Source organism: Mus pahari, chromosome 1 (assembly GCF_900095145.1).
Source record: "Mus pahari chromosome 1, PAHARI_EIJ_v1.1, whole genome shotgun sequence".
In the NCBI taxonomy this organism is placed as follows: domain Eukaryota; kingdom Metazoa; phylum Chordata; class Mammalia; order Rodentia; family Muridae; genus Mus; species Mus pahari.
In genome coordinates, this window is record NC_034590.1 from 65,669,023 (window position 1) to 65,684,586 (window position 15,564).

General features: G+C 36.6%; 1 long non-coding RNA gene across 1 annotated transcript in view; it reads left to right on the forward strand.

Annotated features, from left to right (window-relative positions):
• LOC110338783 overlaps positions 1 to 8,079 on the forward strand; it is a 674,342-nt gene extending 666,263 nt beyond the window's left edge. Inside the window, exon 3 of the long non-coding RNA XR_002381314.1 lies at positions 6,266 to 8,079. This is a non-coding gene — a long non-coding RNA (uncharacterized LOC110338783). The remainder of the gene's footprint in view (positions 1 to 6,265) is intronic.
• Positions 8,080 to 15,564: the final 7,485 nt, after the last annotated feature.

The window sequence follows — 15,564 nt, forward strand, 5'->3', positions numbered from 1 at the left end:
GAGGAAGAAGAAGAAGAAGAAGAAGAAGAAGAAGAAGAAGAAGAAGAAGAAGAAGAAGAAGAAGAAGAAGAAGAAGAAGAAGAAGAAGAAGAGAGATATTGAAAAGAAAATGTCCATCCATAACTCAGGGTAGAGAGAGCCTGAGTGCTTTGACTTTTACCCAGAAATCAGATCAAGTTGAAGGTTGTAAGAAAAAAAAATAGAGTAAATGAATAATCTAAGGAGAAACAAGTAGATAGAATCCGAGGCACTGGAAACATGACACAGAAGTTAAGAGCACTTGATAATCAGTCATGAGAGATGGAGTTTCAATCACAGTATCCACTTTAGATGCCACACAACTATTTCTTCAGCTAGAAATAATCTGTTGTTCTCCCTCTCCCTCTCCCTTCCCCCTCCCCCTCCTCTCTCTCATCCATGTTTAAGGTATAAAAAAAAAAAAAGAATGGAGGTTGTCTGTACATAGAAGGGAGGAGGCTGGAGACAACAGACCAATGGTTAGATTCTTATTTGGAAATGTTCTAGCTTATTATATTTGTTTAATTTGAAAAGAGCACCCTTACAGAATCAATCTGAATTTCATCAGCTTAATCAAAATCGTTTTAATCACCACCATCATTATCTGTTGAAAATGTGTGCATAGTTTCACTTTCAATAAAAAAGATTCTTGCTAGCATAAGTATGTCATGTTTTCACTGTTTCTGTAATAATTTAACAGAAATGGGTGCCTTTATTAATATTATTACTTTTATTTTTTGCCATCTAGTCATTGCCTCCCTCCTGGTCTTCCATCCCACAGTTCCTCATCCCATTCCTCTTTCTCCCTGTCTCCAATAGGATGATCAGGGAGGTTCCAAGGCCTGACACTATTACTTACAGAAAAGAGCATAGCATAGCTGTCCTCTGAGAGGCCAAACAAGAAATGGTTGTATCAGCTCTTGAGTGTCTTAGTATAATGAAGGTCTTGATAAGACCAATCAGTTCTTAGCAAGGCTTCATTTCTAAGGAAGCCTTGGGGGAATTAATCATTTCTGTGTCTTTTCTAGAGTCTAGAGGCTGCTCATTTTAGCCACAGTTTCTTTCTTTTTCCTTAAACTTGCAACATGGCATTTTCCAATTTCTTCTGGACACTTTGACTCTTAACTCCATCTTTACATTAAATAGATCTTTGTAACACATTTTTTTCACTTGCCCAGATAATCTTGACAATAGCCCTCTCCTCTATGTCAACATATTTAACATATTCACATTTTCCAAGCTCTTCTGTGATTTTTTATTGGTTATTTTGTTTATTTACATTTCAAAGGTTTTCCCCCTCCCCAGTTTCCTCTTCACAAGTCCCCATCTCATCTTCCTTCCCCCTGCTTCTATGAGGATGCTCACCTACCTGCCCACCCAGTCCTGCCTCAGTGCCCTAACATTCCCCTACTCTGGGAGTTTCCACAGGACCAAGGGTCTCCTCTCCCAGTGATGCCCCCTAAAGCAATCCTCCACTACATATCCAGCTAGAGCCATGGGTACCCCCATGTGTACTCTTTGGTTGGTGATTTAGTCCCTGGGAGTTTTGAGGGGTTTTGTTAGGGGTCTGGTTGGTTGATTTGGTTGTTCTTCCTATGGGATTGCAAAACCTTTCAGCTCTCACAGTCCTTGCAACTAACTTCAACATTGGGGTCCCTGCACTCAGTCCAATGTTAGGCTGTGTGTATCCACATCTGTATTGGTCAGGCTCTGGCATTTCCTTTGAAGTGAGGAATTCTGGGTTAATATGTTTGAAGTTGGGGGGCATCCCTCAACTGGGGGCCGTGCCAATCCACTGGATATTGTATTTACAGGCTCTCTCTCTCTCTCCTTTGTTGGTTATTTCAACTAATGTCTCCCTTTTGGGCCCTGGAAACCTGTTGGGTCCCTGGCATCTGGGACTTTCTAGAGGCTACCTCCAGTTCCCCCTCCCCTCACTGCTACAAACCTACTTTCAAATTCCTGACACTCTGTACTTCTACCACAACTCCTCCCATATCTAAAATCCCTCTCTTCTTTCCCTCCAGGATCCCCTCTAATTCCCAGAGATATTTTCTTCCCCCTTCTGAGTAGGACTGTAGCAGTCACACTTTGGTGTGATCTTCCTTCTTCTTTCTTCTTGTCAGTTGTATCTTGGATATTCCAAGGTTCTTTTTGACTAATATCCAATTACCAGTGAGTACATACCATGTATGTGTTCTGTTACTGGTTACCTCACTCAGAATGGGGAATATTATGTTCATAGGTTCCAGGGACTGGCACACATACATGGATGGGAAGAAAGGTCACTTTCATTTGGCCTCACCCATTGGGATCAATGTATTTAAGACAGTATAGATAATGCCATCAGGCTACTTGTTATGTCTCTCTGTCTTTGTGTCTCTCTCACCTTTTACCTTCTTTTAAACAGTGTCTGATTTATAGTCACTCTGTGTATCAAGAAAACTGGACCTGGAGTATTTAGGCTTTTTGGCTCTCACCTGATCACAACAATATTTGGATTACTAATCCCTGCTGTCCCATCCACCTTTCCCTGAGTTCTGAGGACCTGAAATCAGGGCTTTACACTTTCAAACAAGCACTTTCCCCACTGGTGCATGCACCATATACCAGCACCCACTCTGGCATTTGTTTTTAAAATGTTCTATGAGATCCTTCATGTTTTCTGAAATCTTCTCCAAGCTCTTCCCAGATTTCATGGTGTACTCAATTTAAAAGGCCTTCATTTGTGAAAGTCTTTATTGATGTTTTGTCTACATGCATGTCTGTGTACAACATACCTGAACTGGTGGAAAAGGGTATAAAATCCTCTTAAATTAGAGGTACAGACAGTGTGAGACATCAAGTGGCTGTTGGGGGGAATATATGCCTCTGGAAGAGTACCTAGTGTTCTTAACCATGGAACCATTTTCCCAGCCACTGGAAACCCCTTCTTAATCTGTATACTAGTTGTTGTGGAGAGTGTAATTGCCCTCACTGTGTCAATCCCACCTGAATTTTACCAGTTTCACAAAGATGCAAGTCACCATATCGCTGGTGACTTGATTTTACATCACTGAATATTTGGAAAATTGTAGAAATGACTATCTCTTTCATAGTTACCTTATTTCCATTTCTCATTCTTGTATTCTTCCCTTTTATAGTACACTGTTATCTCCCAAGTTTTTGCTCCCTTTATGAAAAACAATATGGCCAGATAATTTTAATTATAAAAATTGAAAAATTATACTGAGATACATAAGAGAGAAGAATTTCTATATTGAGATCTACAAAAACCAGCTATAGGTGCCACAATTACGTTTTTATCCAATTATAAACATAATGTATAATTAATATTAAATGAAAACTATTATAAATAATTTAATGATCTTGCTTAACTTCTTAGTTGTGTGCATCCATATACAAACACCTTAGTGTAGCTTAGTTTTGGCATTTTTCACTTGCTAATTCCATTAAATACTCACTCTGTAGCAGAAACTCTTGCTAATTCATTGTTTCATATTTTATTGATCTCTAGCCACTATAGCTTTGGATTGGCTTTTGTAAAATTGATTTCCTTGGCCCAAACCATGAGTAATGTTCAAGATACTTTGATATCAGTAGAATGCTTAGATGCATTGAAAATTACCACTACCCCACTTCAAGTTGCTATTCAAATAGAAGTGTTAAAATATAATATTTTGAGATGGAAACAAAACTTTGTTCATAAGTTTCTTAAAGTCCAACACAACTCATTAAGCTCACAGTCATTTTAGGGAATATTTCAATGTGCAATGTATATTCTCTTTGACAACCAGAGTTAGAACATGCCAAGAGTACAATCATTCTTATTTCCATAACATTTTAGTTCGATAATAAATAATAAGCAAATAAATCCAACAATTGTGTGAAGAATTGAATGCATATACACTACTCAAAATTTTTAGCAAAAGTACCAGCCTCTCCCATTGTAATATTTACCACATTACCACATGCCAGGTAGTCCTCTAAACACCTGAGTAAATGAGGAGGCCAGGGTGGGAGTATGGAGTGTCCTTTCCTATCATTTTCTACCTTATTCATTTGAGCTGGGGTCTTTCCCTGAACCTGGAAACAGGTTGGCTGCCAGCAAGTGACCTGATATCCCACACCACTACCAATGAGCTGTGATCACATGTATCTTCTCACCAGACATTTTATATGGATTCTGGGATCAAAACTCAACTCTGCATGCTTTCCTGGCAGACATTCTTTCCACTGAGCTATCTCTTCAGCCTTTCCAACATACTCACAAGGTCAAAACTCAGGGGATGAAACCTACTTCCCAAACACATAGGTCGCCATTCTGTTGTTCTTTTTCGTTATTTTAATTCCATGATGTCTACAGAGTCTAAATTACCTTTCAGTCTAATTTATTAGACTATATTGCACTAATTAGAATTGGACTATTAGAATGTATTTGGGTTAATATACTAGAATATAAACTTGAAAACATAATGTATGTTTTAATTAATGTTTTCCTGCTCAAGTGTGCGAATTTCAGAACGTATAATAGAAAATGGGTTCAATGACAGTTTGAGGGTTGAAATTATTGTTTTGTAAGAATCATTTAATGGTGAGGAATTAGTGTAGGAGATACAGAGAGTAGGAGCACTGAACCCAATTAGACACAGGAGCAAAGAAAGCTGTGATAGTTGAATTGTACCGAATGCCTAGATTCTTTTCTGATTGATCAGGTAAGCTGTGAATGAATTCAGAAGAGAGGAAGCTACACTTTGAATTTTGATATTAATTTCTAATAAAATGCAAGCCCCAAATCAAAATTGGGCACATTCACAAACATTTTTTTTAGTATGGACATTTGCAAACAATCGAATAGCAAAAAGTTCATTTAATTAATACTTTATCCTATAGCCACATGGTTTTTTTTTTAATGAGCTTATCAAATGCTGGTATGAAAGTTCTTCTTTGATGGATGTGAACAGAGAAGGATACTGTACTTGTCCTTGTCACCATTAAGATATAGCAAATCCCCTTGTGTTGTAGGCACACACCACTTTAAAATAGCAACTATGATAGCCACTGGGGATACATGACAAAACATCATCAAGTCATGTACTTACAATATCTAGTGGAAGTTATTGGAGGAGTAAGAAAATATTAGTATCATCTGCTTGTACCAAACTGATAAGAAAACCCTAAGGTAACCTTCAGGTTGTCTTTCCTGATTGACAGATTCTAAGATAGAACAGAGTGATTTTACCTCAAGTGAGCTTCCAGCACCTCATTCTTACTTTAGGCATTTTATGGCATATTTAGGGTTAAGCAATATTAATTTTTTAAAAGTGTTTACCTTCTAGGCAGTTTCAGGTGTGCAAATTTTCTAAAACCCTTAGCTATTTGATAGTTGCCTTTCTGTTCTGGGGCCAGGTGGCAGGCTGTTACAGCACAGGAAGTCTTGAAGGACACTTTCATTGAATGTCTTGGTATCTGGGATGATAGAGCCTCACTTGCCACCTCCACAGTTTCAGTTTCAATAAATGTAAAAGTACTGGCAACTTACCAACATAAGGCAAGTCGTTCTAATGTAAAGGAGAAAAATTCTCATTTGAATACAGATTTTGACTATGTTAAATGATTAAGATCTGCATCCTTAAGCATCATAGCTATAATATCCAACCATATATAACAAGTGCCATATGCACATATAATTTGTGTGTATGCGTAATAATAAACATGCATTTTTATGAGCATGTTTCATAAGACGTGTGTACATAATAAAATTTACTATGTTCTCCATAGGCAAGCTGTGCTCTAGAAATATAGTTTAAGGTTCATAAGAGGCTATTTCTACAGCCTCTCCATAAACTGAATTTCTGTGAAACTGTATTTTATACTCCATTCAAATTTCATCTTTTTTTATATCTCCCATTCTAAAATGATTTTCAGATATAGTAGAAATATTTACTTATTATAGAGTAATTAATAACATTTCACATATTTTCTTTTCAAACGTATTGATAAATTAGTCACCAAGAGAAAAGATTAAATCTCCTCTTGCATTTCATTTAGCATCTATTTATTTCAAAACTATAGTTTGCTAATGAACTGGATTTCTCTTGTGCTTCTTGAGTCAGCATGAAATGTCAGGATATACAGATACTCAGGAAATGCTGTTGATTGACTGAAAAACATCCTATTATGGAACCACCATTATTAAGGTTTGCAGGTTTCTTTCCCTAATTTCAAAATGTCTTTTTCATTTCAGATCACTCCAGGTAGCAGTCTCACAACATCAATCTATTGATTTTCACTGTATGGGGTGAAGAAGAAACCACCAAGTCAGGTACGACTTTCAGGCTCAAAAATTATCCACTTGAAATTAAACATATATAATGCACTACAGACTGAAACTTTTAAAATCCTCTTACAATGGAGCTTGAAGCAATTGGTTTTGGAAATTGCTAGAAGAAATCTTTATTATTTTTTTTTCTCGAATGCACAATCACTGTTGTAGAAAAGAAACCATACAAGCACTTGTTAAGACTTCTACATTGTATTGTACCCCACCTAATAATTAGCCTCTCAGAATATATTCTGCCTAAATGTCCCTAGCCACATTTCCAAAGTAATCTGATGCCCATTGTTCTTCCTTTTGATATGCACTGGTAGTCCACAGTATCTTCTTATTCTAATCAGTATTTCAATGCCTGTTGAAATGTCTGTTTAAATGAAAGTAGCAGTGATTAGTGGCACAGATGTTTCCCTGAAATTAAAATTGTATGGGTTAAAACCACAAATTAAGCCAAGTACAGTCTTTGCATGCATATTCATGGTTTTTTGGGTGGGGGATGGGTGGTGGGGCAAACATTACTGTCAAGTGAATATGCTACAGCCTAAAGTTGTGAAACTCTGACTGGGAAAAGAGGGGACATCTGAAAATAGGTCAGCATCAACTCTGAAGAATGGTTATACAATTTTAATGTGTTGGAAAAATAAAGTATCACTTCCCTTCACTCGTGATCCTTGGAGAGACCTGGGAAAGAGAAATAGGACAATCAGAATTGTATGCCAATTGAAAAACTGAAGAAAGAGTTTTAAAAGCTCATGAAGGAATCATCATTACTTATTGATATATTAATATTATGTGGTATTTATCTGCTATTGACCTAAAGTGCTATAAATATCAGCATATAACATTTAGTTGCCAAATGGAACTATTTATAATCACTCAACAATGACATATTGGGTATATTTGCTTCTTATTTGTGTTCACACTTTAGTGTTATCCATTAAGGTTTTAGTATTTGACAATGAGCAAAGGTTAAGGTAATTGTATCAGTGAACTGATAATAATTTCCTAGTTAAGGAAGTCAATATGCATTTGGTGATTTTTTTTCTTCTAGTATTTTTCTTTTTATTTGAATTTTACAAGCCATCGTAATATGAAGATAAGAATCTGTGAATTAGATAGATTCCTCTAACGACTTCCACATGTAAGAAACTAGTATTTAGGTCTCCTGAGACCCTAGGCCATGCTGTAATATACTCACCTGAGGCTTTATTTTCACAGACTTATGAGAGTGCCCTCTTGTGTTAATATTCCTGATTAAGAGGTTTTCCTTGCTCTTAGTTGAGAAGAAAATCCCTCAGTGTTTTGTGACACCAGTCCTATTCCATATCCTATATCTCTCTATACTGACCCTGGTAGTGACTACTATTTTTGATCATAGTAATTAAATTATGGCTCCATTTACTTTCATTTGGATTGCTGAAAGTTTTAAAGCAAATTCTCAATGAGGAAATGTAGAAACAAATAAACAGGTTAAATTTTCTCAATAAGTATATCACTATTTTCATCTCTATGGGAAAACTATACCCCATCCTTTCTATTAACTAGACAAAATTACTTGTGCTATGGGTACGTCAGGGTTTTTCCTATAGACAGTTACTACCTTTGTTAAATTAGTTAATTAATTTGGTGAGATAAATTAAATAGATGCATGATAGATAGATAGATAGAGAGATAGACCTAAGCATAAGGATTAAAGAAAAGAAAGATAGTCTAAGAAAGTTGCACCTAAAAACATGAATGAGGGATTTTAAAACAGGATTTCATCCTTCTTCATTTTAGTACAACCATGTTTGCTAACTCCCTGATCACATGGTTCTTTTTATGATCCCAGGAAATCACAAACTTAGAGAAAGACTTAAAGCAAAGTCCTTTCCAATCTTCCTGACCACGACTCATCAGTACATTAAATTTTTCTTTGATGCAAGTTATACATTAGTAGGTTGAGAATTTATCTTTTCTAAAGGACTTCACTTTCTAAGGATTTGGCTAAATAAAACATTCCAAGATCTAGCACTATCATTACTATGGTCACACAAAGCAAATGCCCCCAATATTACCCATATTCTGCAATTTCGTAGATTATTAATGAGAAGTAACCAAAAGTAATACTTGCTTCCTTGTTACTTTTTGCAAAATACGTTAAGTTCAAAAATACATCAGATATCTTAACAAAATATCAGTATCTTAACAAGCTATGGTAAAGCATTTTCACCAGCGCCCCTAGTGTTCATAGAGTGGAGTTTAAAGTTGATTTTATTTCTTCTGATTTCCAAGATGTCATTATAATGTATGAAAGAGTTGTATCTGTAGAGCTAACCTGCATGAAATTGTACGCATTGAACTTGAATATTAATTCTACAATGAACAATCATCCTTGAGTTTGCTCTGCATGCCTTTTTAAATGAACTTTTAAGAAAAAAAATACAAGGAGCCATCAGCATCTCTAAATTTTTAAAAGACAGGAGTAGACACCAATACAGTAGTACCATTCCCAAGAACGTACATCGACTGTCTTAGTGAGGGTTTCTATTCCTGCACAAACATCACGACCAAGAAGCAAGTAGGGGAGGAAAGGGTTTATTCAGCTTACATTTCCATACTGCTGTTGATCACCAAAGTATGCAGGACTGGAACTCAAGCAGGTCAGNAAGCAGGAGCTGATGCAGANGCCATGGAGGGATGTTCTTTACTGGCTTGCTTCCCCTGGCTTTCTCAGTCCACTCTCTTNTAGAANCCAAGACTACCAGCCCAGAGATGGCACCACCCACAAGGGGCCCTTCCCCCTTGATCACTAATTGAGAAAATGCCCCACAGCTGGATCTCATGGGGGCACTTCCCCAACTGAAGCTCCTTTCTCTATGATAACTCCAGCTGTGTCAACTTGACACAAAACTAGCCAGTACACCTACAGAACAGGGTGATATGCAGTACTTGATTGTATGGACTTTTGCAAAGAATGAGTTAAGAATTTGTAACAGTGCTTATGACTTACTTTCCCTTTTCTGAGTATCAGTTTTTTCACAGTTTCACATGAGTTACATCAATAGTGCTCAAAATGTGCTCTCTCCCAGCCAGCAGCACCAGCATAATTACCTGTTGGAAACAGAAAATTTTAGGTCTTCTCCATGTACAGAGAACCCAAGTACCTGATGACGGGTGTTAGCAGTGCACATTTCATAAGAACTTCAGATGATTCTACTTGCTGATTTTCAAAATCTTCTTATGACAGAGACATTCCCTTGGCATAGATTTCTATCCAAATGATTCAGTAGCATATGGTGAAACATGGGTTTGAACTCAAAAACTTGAAGATCAAAAACAAGCTATCAAAATTATTTGGAGGAAACTAACTCATCATACCCATCCGTTTCTAATAGCCATATGCACATGCATATACCAGCAACACTAAGTAAACTTGGTGACTTTCGAAGAGAAATCTGTGAGGCTAGGAAGGAAGGTGGTGGGAAGAATATAGAAAGGACAGAGAAAAGGAGGTGTGGGTGGATTTGATGAAAATATAGTGCATTTCTTAGGGTTTCCATGACTATTAAGTGACACAGTGGCTAGAAAACTCTTATAATGACAAACATTAAATTGGGGCTGATTTAGAGGTTCAGAGCTTTAGTTCATCATCATGGCAGGAAGCATGGTGATGAGCAGATAGGCATGGTGCTGGAGAAGAAACCAAGAGTTGCACATATGGGTTGTCAGACAGTAGGAGAGAGAGTGAGACACTGGGCCTGACTTGAGTTTATGGAACCTCAAATCCTGTCCACCATGTCATACTTCATCCAACAAAGTAACAGCTCGTCCCACATGGTCACTAGTCTTAATCCTTTTAAATAATGCCACTCCCTATGAGCCCTTAGGGCCCATTTGCATTCACATGACCACCGTGCATTAATATGCATTCTCAAACAATATATTGTTGACATTTCTTTGGAAAACAAGTTTGAATATGAAATAATCTTTCTGACCAATGAGCAAAACCCACTCTAAGTATTTGTACAATTCTTTGGAGAAAAGCACTGGCAGGAAACATTACAACTAAATTTTGCTGATCATTTACCATATGAAAAGCACTCGGGTGTCAATTAGTTATTGTATTTAATCAAATAGCAATGTCCAAGGACTCTTTATTATCTCAACCTTACTAGTGGAAAGAGTTAGCCAAGAGAGACTACATACTAGTCTAAAATATTTACCAGGAAATCACAGGTCTAGGATTTGACTTGGAGGACTTTGGTGGCAAATGTCTTTTAATTGTGTATTAAAGCCAGGTCTCATATATTCCTGGATAGAATGTCCACAGCAGCTCTATGGGAAAAATAATGTACCTCCTTTCTATTTCCTTTGTGGAGTTCTTCTATCTTGGTTATTTTAGGGAAATAATACATATTTATCATGACAATGCACAAGGACAGTGAGATGAAACTCTGAAATGAGTATTTGTTCTTGACTCTTTTCAATGTGCTTATAATACCATTCTATATGTTTGTTTAATGGTGATAGACTAATAATTACAAATTTGTGTTTATGTTTATTTGTGTATACTTGGGTTTCTCACTCCATAAATAAATACAGTTTCAGAGTGTCCTAGTTGGTTGGAGTTAAACAAAGACTAAAATCTAAATCTTCACTTTACTATGTAAATAAAGTCATGCATTATATAAATGCAATTACAAGTGAAAGTAAAAGTATGTAAACCTTTGAGCTGTAATATGGTGAATTATGGGAGCTTGTAATTATACACCACAGTCTCTAAGTCTTCAGCATTTGGAAAGAAGGTAAGTGATTTCTATGTTTTGATAATACAATGAATTTTTTAATGTGTTCTATAAAAGATGTGATGGCTGGGTTTTTGTATTAGGGAGATGCAGGATGGAAAGAATTCTTGAGCCTGAAAATGTTCTTATCATAATAGTATCTCTGTTACAGAATACTTAAGATTACAAGTCAATTATAAGTCACGTTGATCTTTCCAAGGAACAGAAAGGATACATTCCCCTTACCCACTCCATATTATAGCGTATTTCTTATAAACCTATCAGCTACATGGTCTAGTATCTTATATAGTTCAGGATTTGGGGAATTGATTGGACAGTTTATAAGAGTAGCTGCTAGATTATAACAATGCAAAGAGATAAGTGTACAAAGTTGAACAGGCAGGAGCTGTGAGATCATCACATACATGTCTTTGTCACAGATATTCTGTGTAAGGAATGACATTGTATGTATATATGTAAAGAAAACAGAACAGAAATAAGTAAGGAAGATTGGCTCTGAAAAATAAACAACAGAAAGAAGTTCAGGTATTCCAATCTTCTTGAGAAAACTGCATGAAACTAGACCAAACTTTAAGACTCAGGGATCAATAGACTATTTCTCCTCCCTAAGATAAATACAGACATTGCTTGAATAAAGTTCTGCATTCTATCCTAGGTCAGGCCTGTTCATTTTCTTCTAAGCAGATGTCTCCGCAGTTTCTTTGCCCTGTTTACCCCCCAGTGCCTTCACCACATTCCAAAGCTTCCGCCATCTCCATGTCGGAAAGTCGTCAGTTGCCTGCTAGATGCTAGATTCTCTGCTTCTTATTTTCCCTAAAGTCTGTTTTTCACCCTGTAGCCAATGTGATTAAACCTCCGATGAGTTCTCATCACTTCTAAGGAAATTAGTAGCACCATTAACATGACCTAGGTGGTTCTTCATGCTGTTATCTGTGCTTGTTTCAGCAGCACCATCTGAACCTCCTCTTGCTTATGGTTTCTTTACAACCCTACACTGTCTGTATTCATCTTCTCTGATGACATGTCTGCCTCTGCCCACATATGTCCTCTCTCAAAAGCATTCTCCATTGTATTTCTGACTTTCATGCTTGCACATCGCAGCTACAACTACAATTATAATTAATGCATACAATATATGTATAAAATTTATTATAATATAATGTAACTATAATGTAAAATAAATTATAATACAATTATAATACAATTTATTATAATTGGTCTAATGACACAAAGTTAGAACATATAAGATTAAAAACACATCTACCAAGTACAAATAGCATGTTTTATAATATAGCCATACAAGTCAAAAAAGAACGAAACCCAAAGCAAACAAGCAAAAAACAAATAAACAAAAAACAATTAAAACTCTTAAAATTACATACCATGTTAATTTTAATCTAGAAGGCTAATATTATCAAAGTAGATTTCAAAAAAAAGGATATTAGCAAGAATAACAAGGCTTATAATTTTATAATTAATAAAGGATCAACTAATTAAAATATGCCTAATAAACATACACTTTTATCTTCCAAGTAATGTCATAATTGTTTACTGTAAAAATGATCCACTGCTACTAGAATTCAAATATGCTTTAGGAAGGTGATAGCAGTCAATTGGAAGCTGATTTTCAAACTTTGACATTTAATATGTAGATCTATTTCACAGAAATGATGCAAGACTTGTTCATTAAAAACAAAGTATTTAGTTTGATTATTAAATACAAAATAGGAACAACAGTACAAAAATGAGAACCTCAGTTTGGATCCATAGAATCCATATAAAAGCCACAGATGCTGCTACACACCCATACATAACACCATTCTACAGCAGGGAGAGGAAGACAGAGAAGAAAGATCCCTGAAGACATATCAGCTTAGCAAAACAAACAAACAAGTAGTGGCTAAAATCAAGGAAAGTCATCTAACACCGGCACACATGCATGCATCCACATTAATAAAGATACATACATATATTGTCATGTATTACATGCACTCAATTAAAAATAAAGAAAAATGATGAGAGGAAATAATTTACATCCTTAAATATGAGTTAGTATTAAAATCTCTATCTTCCCCCAAATTGTCTGTAGGTTCAATATTATTCACCTGCCTCCAGAAAAAAGTCTCAATATTATATTTTAAATTGAAGAGTTTATAATAAAGTTCACATGATAACAGGAGCACCTGGAATAGTTAAAGCAATGCTTGAAAGGAATGATAGCATAGAAGAATCAACAGTAACCAAGGTCACATCTTGTTATAGCAATACATGTAAGAAGCACTGTGGTGGTTGCATCAAAATTAATGATGGAAACTAGAAATGGAAGCGGTAAGCAGAAAGTAGCACGGACACTTCCAAACAATTGATTTCTGAACACAAAAATTTAGTGAATGACAAATAGTGGGTTTTGCCATACCATTTGGGATAATTGGATATTTGTATAAAAAAATGTAAACTTGCATCCACATTTATCTCTGCATATAAAAAACTAAAACGTACTATGCATCTAATTTGAAAATGTAAAGCTATAAATCTTTTAGAACTAAACATGGAAAATATCTCTGTGGTTTTATGTTAAGGAAAAAATTTTTTAGACAAAGCAATGCCAGTCCATTGTGTAAAAGAAAATATTGATAAATTGGAATCTACATATGCCTTCCCCCATTGCCCCCTCTGCTTCTCTCAAGGAGGGGAAACTGCAAGGAGGATCACCTCACTCTTGGTCATCTTGTCCCAGCTTGACTAGGCACATCTTCTCCCACTGAGTCCCAGCCAGGTAGCCCAGGTAGGTAAAAGCAAAGCCAATGTCAGGGAACACAGAGACAGCTCCTGCACCACTTTTAGAGAACCTACTTGAAGACCAAGCTGCACATTTGCTCCTGCACCACTTTTAGAGAACCTACTTGAAGACCAAGCTGCACATTTGCTCCAGCTCCTAATTGCCCCCTGGCTAGTAACCCAGTCTCTGTGAGCCCCCATGGTCCTAGGTTAGTTGACTCTGTGGGTCTTCTTGTGATGATCTTGGTCCCTCTCACTTGCTCACTTCTATCCCCTACTCTTCCACAAGAATCCTCAATCTCAGCCAGATGTTTGGCTGTTGGTCTTTGCATCTGTCTTCTTCTGCTGCAGGATGGAGCCTCTCAGGAGACAGATATGCTTGATTGCTGTCTGCAGTCATAACAGAGTATCATTAATAGTGTCAGAGGGGGGTATGATCATATGTAAAGTGAATTATGAGAGAGAGAGAGAGAGAGAGAGAGAGAGAGAGAGAGAGAGAGAGAGAGAGAGAACACACCAATAATGACTGGTCTAACTTGAGATTCATTACATGGGAGAGAGCCAACACCCGACACCACATTATATAGCAGATATAATATTTAGAAATAGATTAAGATGAAGAATTAAGAATACATTGAGTAAAAAGGGAGGAAGGGCAGAGAGCAAAGAAGAATGAGAAGAAAAAGGAGAAGGTGAAAAAAAGAAAAGTTGTGGGAAGAGGGTGGAAGATGAGACGGTGGGAGGGACTAGAGGCCATTAAAAATGGTTCACACCAGCCTACAAAATCATAAGTGTCTCTCATGTCTTAGGTCAATGCTGTTTAACTTTTAAGCCACTTTATCAATTCTCAAACCTAGTGGTGAGGGTCATGTAGGCTAGATGTTCATTAACACTGCTCTTGCTGTGGCAGTTATTAGTGGAAGCAAACAGATGGTCTCTTCATTTGGTTGGAACATGCTTGCTTCTCTGAGATTACAGCTGCATGTCTCTGCTTGAAGTTATAACACAAATTCCCAGACCATCCCCAGAACCACAGATTCAAAGAAACACCAATGGCATGTCATTGCCTTGCTTAAGGACAGTGACTTATTGAGGCCACAGTGCTACAGCTGGGTGCTGTGCTCCATGCTGGTTCAAGAGAAGTTGCCCTAATTTAATGCTAATTATATTGTTTCTCAGATGAATGCTAAAGAGGAGACAGTAGCAAGCAAGAAGGCTAAGCTTAAATTAATTTGGCAGGGGCCAGGTTAAATCCTAAAATTAAACAGGCTCTCTGAAAACATAAAACACAGTCACATCTACTCAGTGTTGTGTGGAAACCTTTGAAGATACTCGAAATTCTGACAATCTGAAGTTTCAGTCATTCATTTTGCGAGGAATGCATGAAAACCTACATTTGATGTGCCCGTTTCATTTTTCAAATCTATGGAACAAAACCCTTCTTTGAATGATGGATAATAGAACTAATGAAAACTTTAATAATAGACCCATCATTTACCCTTTTTGTTGTAAGTTAGATGGGTCTGGAGGGAGGGAACTTGTATAGTTTTTATAAAGAATGATCAGTGGGTATTTCAATCCTCTTATAATGTTTGTGAAGATATGGCACAAAAGAAAAGGCTATGAAACCAGGCCTCAAAAAAAGGA